The sequence below is a fragment of the Emydura macquarii genome, unplaced genomic scaffold (genome assembly GCF_026122565.2).
Source record: "Emydura macquarii macquarii isolate MOO-44397 ecotype Brisbane River unplaced genomic scaffold, CSIRO-AGI_Emac_v2 contig_1947, whole genome shotgun sequence".
NCBI lineage: Eukaryota > Metazoa > Chordata > Testudines > Chelidae > Emydura > Emydura macquarii.
The window spans coordinates 865,908-878,071 of record NW_027132084.1 but is presented as its reverse complement, the minus strand read 5'-3'; the positions used below and the strand labels follow the sequence as shown (position 1 = coordinate 878,071).

General features: G+C 36.7%; 1 protein-coding gene across 6 annotated transcripts in view; it reads left to right on the top strand.

Moving 5' to 3' along the window:
* The window catches only part of PTK2 (protein tyrosine kinase 2), a 340,248-nt gene that overhangs the window by 103,788 nt on the left and 224,296 nt on the right, over positions 1-12,164 (top strand). Inside the window, exon 1 of one of the 6 annotated variants that reach the window (XM_067558325.1) lies at positions 5,011-5,074. The exons of the other annotated variants lie outside the window; for them this stretch is intronic. The gene's annotated coding sequence lies outside the window, so the exon portion shown is untranslated. Of the gene's footprint in view, positions 1-5,010; positions 5,075-12,164 lie in introns of those variants that run through there. 6 annotated transcript variants of the gene reach the window in all.

The window sequence follows — 12,164 nt, the reverse complement described above, 5'->3', positions numbered from 1 at the left end:
ACTGTTGTAGTTCAGAAGACATTTGTATGTTCGCTGTGTGGGTTGGATTAACCAAAAGCACTGTGTATGTAAAAATACAATCCGTGGATCAAACACAATTGTACACTAGCAATATATAGCTAGTAGCAAGATAATTAAGTTTTTCTTTTTAAAAAAGACTGTAAACCATGTAACAGAACTGACAGTAAGTATAGATTTGGGCTTTATTTTCATGTTCACCTTCATATCAATGTGGATATTTAGAAGAGTAACTGGACATAAAATATTGCATTGTTGTTAGCTTAGGTCACAGAGTGATGCATTTAGTTCAGAAGCTATAAGGGGAAATGTATGTAAATTAAGCAGATAGTAATTTTGAAGTTAGTAGGCAAACCTGCTGAATATGTAGTAGCAAATACCATGTGGATTGGCCTAGACTAAATTAATGCTAAATTTATTTTTTAGCTTTAAAAAAAAAAATAGAACATTAAACATGGAGATACTGCATCATTGACACTGGCTTCATGTGTGACTTATGTCACTTATCCCTTTTGTGCCTCTGTTTCATTGTCTGTGAAATGGAAATAATACTTCTCTGCCTCATAGAGCTGTTGAAGATAAATTCATTAAGGTTTGCCAGATTCTCAAAATGCTACCGCAGTGTGCATCAGAGAAAAAACCTGTAAGCAATAAACAGCCTATGTGAGAACTTGAGGACCACACCCTGATAGTATCTGAGAATATCCAGAGTATTCCATTTCACTGCAAAGTAATATTTGACAAAAGCAATTAATTTAATTTATTTTCAAGTTAATATAAAAATTGGTGGTTGGTAGGAGGAGTTGATATAAAGATGCCTACTATTTATAAATCAAAAACCACATCGCTATGACACAGTTTGGTATTAGGATTCAGTCCCTGTTCAGTGACCTGGGGGTCAAAGCTCAGATGCTTTTGCAGAGAGTATCTTTCAAAGTCCCTGTCCATATTTAGACGTAGCTGTGGTCAGTTTTGTTTACAGATTTCTTTGCCACTAATATGCATCAAATTTGCATAGAGCTTTAAAAGAATAGAACTCTTTTTCTTATACTACTTTTTAATTGAAGCTCTTGGATACAAGTTGAAAAGTCAAGAGAAACCTTTCTAAAAGAAAATAATGAATTGCGTTATTTATTAGACGCACTAGAAAACTGTTGATGTGCGATGTTGGTTTGGTGTTGATTTTTCCTTTTAGTCTACTACTTTAAAGACACCACAGCAGGCTAACCTGTCCTTCCAGTTGAGGATAGCTGGATGTAGCTCACACTGGACTCAGACTCAGTTTTGCTCACTGAGCTGCTAAACAAATGAAAAGTGGCTGAACACGCTTTCTGTATCTAGAGAACTCCTGTAATATCATTTCTTTGAAAACTTCCTTATGCTTATTCCTTCCTTTTCCTAAAATAAGTTAAGAGCAGCCACGCACAATTACGTTTGTTTGTTTGTTTGTTTGTTTGGGTTCAGTATAGGTGGGAATTAAAGGTTCTGGCATATGAATATGGGAATAGAAGTCATTTCTAGAATACACTATACCACATCCCTCCCCCCAAAGAAAATAGGGCAGAAGAGAAATTGCTTGCACTGTTTTTGCAATTGGATGATGACCATTCCTCAGCTGACGAATATTCCATGTACTGTTCATCAGCTTAACCTTAGGGAAATGAAACAGATCTGGCCTACTTTGATAAGGGCTGTGAGATATCTACAGTCAAGGAAAGACAATCTGTTAAAGAAATAAATATTTAGATGGAAGTCTTTATTCTGGTCCATTGGCTTAATCTATTGAATTGATTTTATAGCTACCTTCACTACCTCCAATATAAATATATGTAATTTACATCTAACATTTCATTAGATATTTGGTAATGTGCACTAAGAGAGACTGTCTTAATTCACGTTCTTCATTCTCCCCAAAAGTCCCTACTTTCTACTAGTTCTGTTGGTACTTATTTGTTTGAATTTGTCTGATAAAGCTTTAAGTGCACTATACATAACCCAGTGGCAAGCATTGTTTCCTTAAATGCTTCACAATATTTCACTAAATGCCTGTTTATATTCAGAGTGTGGCTGTTCAGAACAGTAGCTCCATTCTCTTTCGTTATTGTTTTAGGACCTTAAAATCTCTTACCTACTCACTGATACTGAGTGCTGACCTAATTGTGCTGCCAGACTTTGGCACTGCTTTGTAGTTCATGTAGCTGTTGCCTTTTCTTTGTAATCAGCTATTCAGTACTTACTTTCTGTACAAAGTATCCATGATGAATAACACTGTTCTCAAATTCAGCTCTGTTACACTGATGTAAATCCAAAGTACTTTAACTGCTGTTCATTGTTTCTCCAGATTCAGACCAATCTGAGAGCTGCATTTTGATTGACAGGTTCATAAAATGTGTATTTGTGTGAACTGGAATCTCTCACCTCAGAATCCAAATCTGAGTTACTTTACTGATTAGGGTTGTTTGTTTTCTACTTTATTTGGAGTTGAGGAGATTTGTTGTTTTTTTGTTTTTGCTTGAACTTGTTTCCCTTACAGTTGCGGTTATATCTCTGATCTTGCAAACTAAGCAGGTTTAGGCTTGGATGAAAGACCTTCAAGGAACGCTTGATGAATAATATTAGTCATTCAGTGGATAATTCTTTTCCTTCTGAATCCATACTGAATCTAGGTCCTAACATGGTGTCAGGGATGCTGTTGCAGGGGCCATCTTTTTGATTTAACTGTAACAGTAGTCTAGGTAATAAAACTGATTGACAATTCAAGCAGCAAGTAATTTTATAGGATAATTAACAATCTTACAAAGTTTTTGGAGGCTAATTATCAGGAGACTTGTGAAGTATGAACTTTTATATCTTTAAGATACTGATTTCCTTTACTCCCAACCCTTTTACTCTTGAGTTTTGGATTATATACTATCCTTTTTAAGGTTACAAAAATAACTCTTAGCAAATCTGATATAATTATGACAGCTAGGAATAACTGTTCACTTAAGGAAACAATTGCATTTTAGAAAAAGGATAGTTAATGCTTCTTGATACCATGAACAATTCTTTATTTCTAAAGTTTCTTGGTATTTTATTCTAAATAAAACACAGTTATTATACAACAGAACTATTTGTAAGTCCCTTATTCAATATTATTAACCCATGAGGGTGTCTTTATTTTTTGCATAGAATTAATACATTTGATATATAAAACTTACTTTAAACAGTTCCCCAGTATTTTTAATACCTTGCTATCTGTAAAGTGGCTCATTGTCACTGGACTTGATTTAACCACCTCAGATTATTTTAGTAAAGGTGACTGCAATTCTTAACTGTTAACATTAATAACACCTCTAAATTAATTAGCATGTAAACTTCATTCTTATCCCCACATAATCAAATGCTCACTCAATCTTTCTGAAATCTTAACATTGGCTTTTTAAACTAGAAAACGTAATATGAGGGAGGATTTTTTTCCAGGAAGAACTTTCACTCTTGCTTACTGCAATCTGTTACCATTGCTGGGGGTTAAAGTAACCTCCAAAAATGTGGGAGTGTTGATTTACAGGTTAAAGAGTTATTTTTCTTTGCAAAGTCCTCTTACTGAGTTATTATTCAAATAGCAATTAAAAGTCACCTGGCAAATAAAAACTTGAGTGTTAAGCTATGGCTACACTACCATTTATGTTGGTGTAACTTATGTCACTCAAGTGTGAAAAAACACACCCCTGAGCAACGTAAGTTACACCAACAGAAGTGTCAGTATGGACAGTGTTATGTTGGCAGGAGAGCTTCTCCTGCCTTTATAGCTACTGCCGTTTGTTAGGGGCGGTTTAATTGTCGATGGGAGAGCTCCTTCCTGTCAGCATAGAGGGTCTAAATGAGAAATCTTACAGCTGCATCAATACAGCTGTGCCACTTTAAGCTTTCTAGTGTAGACATGGCCTTAAGTACACAAAATAAAAGCTTAGAACTATACTGTCTCTCAGCTGTCTGTAGTTGATGATGATTCTCAATTTACCAGCATCTTAGAAGGAAGTGGTCCACAGTCACTTAAATGAAGTCTTGTCTTTTACTGACAAGACAGTAACCTGGATCTTTAGGACTAAATGATCCACCAGAGAGAGCTGAATGCTCCTGTAGAGTGGTCAGCTAAGGAGGATCGTTGACACGAGACTTGTTTCACTCTTGAAGTAGACTCTTGAGCAACATAGGGTTAATTAAGAAAAAAGAAACTATACCCTCACAAGTCCTGTGACCCCTAAATGTTTTCCCAGTTCAAACCTACTTTGACTCAGCTTCTAACTGGGCATCAGTGAAAGTAGTGCTTGATGAAATTAACCAATGCAGCTCCTGAGTTGGGAGGAGGGATAACAAGAGAATGATGTGGAACACTTCTTCAGTTTCTGAGAGCCTGAGAACCAGGGAAAAAGTAGTTTGTGTTTGATAATTAATTGCTCGTTTACCAGACTACAAGGCACTCTCACACACCACGCACACAGTCCATAATTTTACCTAAACTTTTGTAATTATTTTTAAGAGAAGAAATTTACTAACACTTATAGCATCTGTCACCTTAGAGTACCTGAGTCTGGTTTGTTGTTGGAAATGTTTTACAAACTGCAAAAGGAAGTGTGCAATGCTAGTCAAAAATAAGGGCCACTTGGAAAAAAAAATGCAAAAATGAGCTGGATTGTGTTTTGACACAATAATATGGTAAATCATGTGATAGGTCTGATGAGCTGTAAAGGAGGCAAGTAGGGTATATGGTTTTGCTAATACTGATGCATTTCCATTAGGATGATGGTTTCAGTCACAGAAAGAAATGGAGTGGGGAATAGAATTTGAAATAATGTACAAAAAGTAGAAATTAATATTTTGAGCCACCTATGAGAACTGAATGTTATCCATGAGCCATGTGGACTTCTTACGTGTATCTTATTTTTTATTGTTGTTTTTTCACCTTCCTCTGAAGCATCAGATTGGCTACAGCTGCAGACAGGACACGAGAAAGAGTGGATCGGAGAATCCTTTGAGGTGGTCCAGAGAATCCTCTTTCTAGGACGGTTAGCTGGTGGGTCTTGCTCGCGTGCTGAGGGTCAAACTGCTCATCAGATTTGGGGTCAGCAAGGAATATTCCCCTGGGTTAGACTGGCTCGGACCTTGCAGTTTTTTGCTTTCTTCTGCTTCATGGAGCCTAGTTAACTGTTGAAATCATTTGGGCATATTTCCCCTGATCAATTCCCAGTAATTGCAGGGGCCTTGGCCATTGGTGGCACCTTGGCACACAGCTTATTCTCTTGAGGACTAAACTGTTTTTATCTAAGTAAAGTCTCTGGGCTTAATGTAGGGGAGTCTGGGTGACAATGTCTGGTGATATATAGGAGGTGATACTAGATAATCTAATGGTACCTTCTGGCCTTAAACTCTGTTAAATTCTCTGTGTGTAGTGATAAACCAGTGAAGCCCTTCTGAATAAATTCAAATCTGCCTTTGAAAGACCAAATTATAAAAAAGGGGACTACACAAAAAAGAGGAAGCTAATTAAAAGGTATAATTACAAAAGTGAAATGCCTGCAAGCTTCATGGAAACGTCTTAAAAACACCATAATAAAGGCTCAAATGAAATGCATATCCCAAATTAAAAAAACATAGTAAAAGGACCAAAAAAAGTGCCAACATGCTCAACAACAAAGTAAAAAAAGCAGTTAGCGGCAAAAAAGCATCCTTTAAAAATTGGAAGTTAAATACTATTAAGGAAAACAGAAAGGAGCATAACCTCCGGCAAGTAAAGTATAAAAGTATAATTAGGAAGGCCAAAAAAGAATTAGAAGAACAATTAGCCAAAGGCTCGAAAACTAACAGCACATATTTTTAAACTATATCAGAAGCAGAAAGCCTGCCAAACAATCAGTAGGGCCACTGGAGATTGAGGTGCTAAAGGAGCACTCAAGGAAGATAAGGCCATTGTGGAGAAGCTAAAAGAATTCTTTGCATTGATCTTCGCTGCAGAGGATGTGAGTTAGATTCCCACACCTTAGCCATTCTTTTTAGTTAACAGATCTGAGGAACTGTCCCAGATTGAGGTGTCAGTAGAAGAGGTTTTGGAACAAATTGATAAATTAAACTGTAGTAAGTCACCAGGACCAGATAGTATTCATTCAAGGTTCTGAAGGAACTCAAATATGAAATTGCACAACTACTAAGTGTGGTATGTAGCCTATAATTTAAATCAGCTTCTGTACCAGATGACTAGAGGATTGCTAATGTGACACCAATTTTTTAAAAAGGCTGCAGGGGCGATCCTGGCAATTACTGGCCAGTAAGTCTAACTTCCATACCAGGCAAATTGGTTGAAACTATAGTAAAGAACAGAATTATCAGACACATAGATGAACGCTTTTTTGGGGAAGAGTCAACATTGCTTTTGTAAAGGGAAATCATGCCTCACCAATTTATTAGAATTCTTTGAGAGGGTCAACAAACATATGGACAGTGGTGATCCAATGGATATAATGTACCTGGACTTTTAGGAAGCCTTTGATAAGGTCTTTCACCAAAGGCTCTTAGCAAAGTAAGCAGTCATGGAAATAAGAGGGAAGGTATTCTCATGGATTAATAAGTGGTTAAAAAAGGGGGGGGAAAGGGTAGAAATAAAATGGTCAGTTTACAGAAAGGAGAAAGGTAAATAGCGGTGTCCTACAGGGATCTGTACTGGGACTGGTGCTATTCATCATATTCATAAAAGATCTGGAAAAGGGGAGAAGTGGTGAGGTGGCAAAATTTTCAGACAATACAAAATTACTCTAGGTAGTTGAATCCAAAGCAGACTGCAGAGAGTTACAGAAGGGATCTCACAGAACTGACAGAACTCACAGAACAGAGTGGCAGATGAAATACAATGTTGATAAATTGAAAGTAATACATAATTCCAACTACACGTACAAAATAATGGGATCTAAATTAGCTGTTACCACTTAGAGTTCTTGGAGTCATTGTGGCTAGTTCTCTGGAAAAATCTGCTCAGTGTGCAGTGGCAGTCAAAAAAAGCTAACCGTGTTATGAACCATTAGTCAAGGGACAGATAATAAGGGAGTAAATATCATAATGCCGCTATATAAAATATCCATGATACACCCACACCTTGAATAATATGTGCAGTTCTGATCACCCCATCTCAAAAAAGATGCATTACAATTGGAAAAGATACAGAGAAAGACAACTAAAATGATTAAGGGTATGGAACAACATCTGTATGAGGAGAGATTAAAAAGACTGGGACTTCTCAATTTGGAAAAGAGACAACTAAGAGGAGTTATGATTGAGGTCTATAAAATTGTGACTGGTGTGGAGAAAGTGAATAGGGGAAGTGTTGTTTACCCTTTCATGTAACACGAGGATCAGGGGAGAACTGCCCTATGAAATCAATAGGCAGCAGGTTTAAAGTAAACATAAGGAAGTATTTCTTCACCCAGTCAACCTGTGGAATTCGTTTAATGGGATGTTGTGAAAGCCAAAAGTATTGCAGGGTTTAAAAAAAAAAACCAACAAAACCCCAAATAAATTCATGGAGGATCGGTCCATCAGTGGCTATTAGCCAAGACAGTCAGAGATGCAACCCCATGCCCTGAATGTTCTTAGCCTCAGACTGCCAGAAGGTGGCAGTGGACGACAGGGGTAACACTCATTGATTGCCTGTTCTGTTAATTCCCTCTGAAGCACTTGGCATTGGCCACTGCTGGAAGATAGTATGGACAATTGTTTTGATCCAGTATGGCCATTCTTATGTACAAGGAAAATTGACTTCCGTATCTTAAGCACTAGAGATGCCTGCATGTCAGAGTGATGAGTGCATTAGAAATATATTGACAAAAGTGTAGTTAGTGTCTGAAAGTATCTGAGTTGAAGAATGCCAGGTGTGCAGTCCGTGGTATCCATTTAAAGACTTGTATCTTGCTTGATCCAAAGACATCAAAAGAGAGTATACACTCTTGTAACATTTTTCCTTGCTAAATTTGTATGAACTATTATTTGATTCACTGAAAATATTGGTTATTAATTCCACATAGACTGCATGATTTTCCTCTCCCATTTAGTCTGTCATAATTTGCAATCTTAAGGAATGAATATCTTTAGAAACTAAAGGCGATCTTTTGCCATTTAATCTCTTCTAATGAGAAAAATCCATCAAGGAACTGGATTGGATGAACAGTTCTTGTTGGTGGGATTAACGTGATCAAAATAAGTGTTGTAACAGACTTATATTTGTTACAAACAATCTGCTCATCTAATTTCATCATCCTTCTTCCGTCTGCTGCAGTCTTGGACATTTGCAAATCTCCTATTAGCTAACTATATCTAGTTCTTATCAGTTGTCTTAAAAAACGCCTCAGTATTTAACATTTTATGACTGAGTAGATTTATTTAAAATAATGTATTAAAAATTCAACACTTCGTTTTATAAACTTTTATAGATACTAATTGCTATAGCATTAGCAAGTTTATTGAGTTTCACAAACTACCATAGTTAAAAATCCCAAAGATGAGGTATCAGAAAATGTTCTTTGTACATTTTGTCAATTATACTGTAGTTTTGTTTGTTATGATAGATCATAGTATACTAATAAAAGTATTGTAGCATATTTTGTAGAAATAATGAAATCTTAGCATAATGAGACATTACTCCAACATCTGCAGTTGAATCTTTGCTGAGAAGTGAGGCAAGGGAGCCAATTTTTTGAGATTACAAAGCATGGAGATTAGTGGAATTCTGAGGTATTCATTATATAGCTAACATTTGAGGTCATTTGCTATCTTCACTAGATTATTAAAAAAAAGCTCCCTGGTCATAAATGCGGATATAACTTCTTTTTTCTTTTATACCCAGATTCAAATCGACAAACAAAAAAAAATACTAAGAATCTATTTTAAAAATTGATAAAATAGGTTTCATTCAGTGCTAATGGGGCTCTGAAAAGCTTGTACTGGCAAAGATAATTCAAGTTGGCTTCCACTTCCGTGACTTCACTAACATCTAAAATAAAACTCTTATGTGTTCTTTTTAAATTGTACCCAAGATTTTTATAAATGTCTGAGAGTCTCTCATTCTTTCAGGAAGTTCCAAGGAAAGTGGATCTTGCCACATATGAAGTCTCTGTATATTCTTTTGTATAACAGTAAGATTGATATCTTTCATAGACCCTAGTTATACAAAGACCTATGCCACATGTCTAACTTGACCCAGGGAGTCTGGGAAATTTGCAGGTAGAAGCTAGGTGTGGGGGAGTGGTGTTGGGGAGGGTGTGACATGAACAGGGTAATCAGTTCAGCTGTAGCATGAACAGTACGCTGGACCAATAAATGTTGAGAGAGACATTATTTCTTTCAGATCTGAAGTATGATTTCAAGTTAAATGGAAGAGAATTCTTACTTGTCATAAAATTGCCCCACACATCCTCCACTTGACATTCCTTTTCATGAATTAGCCAAGGATTCCCCCAGGGTATTAGAGACATTTCTTTTTAGAATCAGATTTCAATTAAGAAGAAACTGAGGGATAAGCCTCAATCTGTCCCAAATAAGTGATGAATTACTTCTGATTCCTTATCCTGAAAATGATACAGACTTCAATCTCCATGATAGTTTTACATACTTAGTGCAAGATAAACTATTTGGTGTACGTTCAGCCAGTGAATTAAAGAATGGGACCCTTCCTGTTTATGTAGGTCTTTTGGATCCTGTGAGGAATAATTACACTCAATTGGTTTTATACAGTGATATCAGGACAACCAGACAGGTTGTACCATATAAATGAACAGAACTTGAGCTACTTCTTTACACACCTAGCCTGCTTGTTTTTCTGCTGTTAATAGGCCTAGCTCTGTTGATTTTACTCTTTAAAATAATTTACCTGCTAAAAACTTGACATACGGGTGGTGAGCTAACTAAAGTCATGGTATGGTTTATTCCATAGATGGCTAAGAAGCTCTCTTTTAGCTTTTAGAGGTGTCGTGCAAGAAGATTTGAAATAAATGGTGCACTTACTCTTTACAGGGAGTCCTTGATGTCTGGGGAACAGCAACAGTCTGGTGCCTTTGCAGTTAAGATGAACTTTTGGCTAAATAATTCTAATCTCTCTCTTGAGGTTCAGAACAAAGTATACCATTTGAAGGACTTTTCTGTTCCATGCCATGACACCTGATCTCTTAACTAAACTAAAGTGGATTAGATCCACGACTATATCTCTTGACTTGGTCTTCATATAAGAGCTAACAGAGTTATCAAAGGTACTTAAAGCTACAGCAACAGCTTTTTCAGTCTGGTCAGAATCACTGGTTAAGATATTCAAGTGATGTGCCACTAGGCCACTTAAGGTATCCTCTGAAACAGCAACTTTTTGTCCTTTTTCAACTTTTTTGGTTATGGCTTCCTTGAGTCAAACTAGCGTAGTTTTCCTATGCTTAAAAGAGAGTAGGTTCATCTTATGTCCTCTACTTCCCATCAAAAAAATAAATGTGGAAATAAAAGTATTATCTTACTTCTGTGTAGCTGTGTCTTTACCACCAGATTCTACGTCTTTCGTCTTCTGATCTTCAGTAAGAACCTCACAAGAAGATATTTTTGAAAACGTAATACAACCATAAGATTTTTTTTCTCCCTGTGCAAGTATTGGGCTGTTTCTTACATTGATCAGAATGTAGTGTTGAATTGTTGTCGGCAAGGCACTGAACATTTCGTCTCCAAGACCCTTGCATTTTAAAATATGCAATTGTCTGTTAATATTTATGCTACGCTTCTCAGGTCCACCAGTGTAATTAGAGCATACAGCCATTCAAGATAATAGGACTGAATTTCATTTTCATTATTGTGATACGTTTTACGTCTGCTTTACTATTTGCTGTTTTGTATCTTAAGTTTTTTATGTCAAAAGAGATCCCTGACAATGACTAATTGGTTTCACTAGAATTAAAGATCTGCTAAGTGAGTTAGGTTTCTATCAACTGGACTTGAATTCTTAGTGTTATAAAATTGCCTTTTAATATTTTAAATCAATAGCGTATCAGAAACTTTTGTTTAGTGATAAAATCAGGAGTTAATGGACGGTATTTCTTCAGTTTTTCCTTTTACTGTTGTAGGGGAATTCCATTTTTTGCCTTCAAGTCAAAGGCTTGCTTGATAAAACAACTTTTATTAAAATAATATGCCTTCAGCCATACTGCCTTGGGCATTTTATCTCATCAGATCTAAACTAAGCAGTGTTGGGATCTGTGCTTGGACACACAAAGAAAAGTACAAATGGTACATAGAATCATAGAATATTAGAGTTGGAAGGGACCTCAGGAGGTTATCTAATCCAACCCCCTGCTCAAAGCAGGACTAACCTCAGCTATATCATCCCAGCCAGGGCTTTGTCAAGCCTCAGCTTAAAAACCTCTAAGGATGGAGATTCCACCACCTCCCTAGGTAACCCATTCCAGTGCTTCACCACCCTCCTAGTAAAAAACGTTTTCCTAATGTCCAACCTAGACCTCCCGCCCTGCAATTTGAGACCGTTGCTCCTTGTTCTGTCATCTGCCACCACCGAGAACAGCCTAGCCCCATCCTAAAGTGATGTTGGTGATTCAGTAGGTGGTTCCCTCTAGTACTGAACCAGTGACCCATCATGGTGTTGTGGAGCACCACCAGCATATTTCTATTGACACTTAAAATATAGGCATGACCCACTGTAGTCAGTAAAAATTCTGTGGCTCGTTTTACAAGAGTAAAGTTTGCATGCTAAATTTCATTTAGGATAATTATGTTCTGTCTGTCTGAAAATGCAGGAGGAATTTAAATGGCAAAGATGTTTTTGTTTTGAGCGTTCATGTGATGATGCTGTTGCATGTTTGAAGACTGTAGCTCTCCCTTGGTTTCTGCATTTCTTTAAGGTCTGAAGTGTGCATGTGCGAATAACAATCGTTTGATGTGTTTTTAAAGTTTGTCAAGTGCTTTATCATCTTTTGGTGAGACAACTATACTTTAATAGGAGCACCAACAACTATGATTAAGGTTACATAACAATTTCTATTCTAATCCCACTGAAGATTGGATCTCTGCCAAAAAGTGAATCCTTTCAAAAAGTTTTAGGGGAAAATAGTTGTACCATTTCTCAGTCCAAGCAGAGT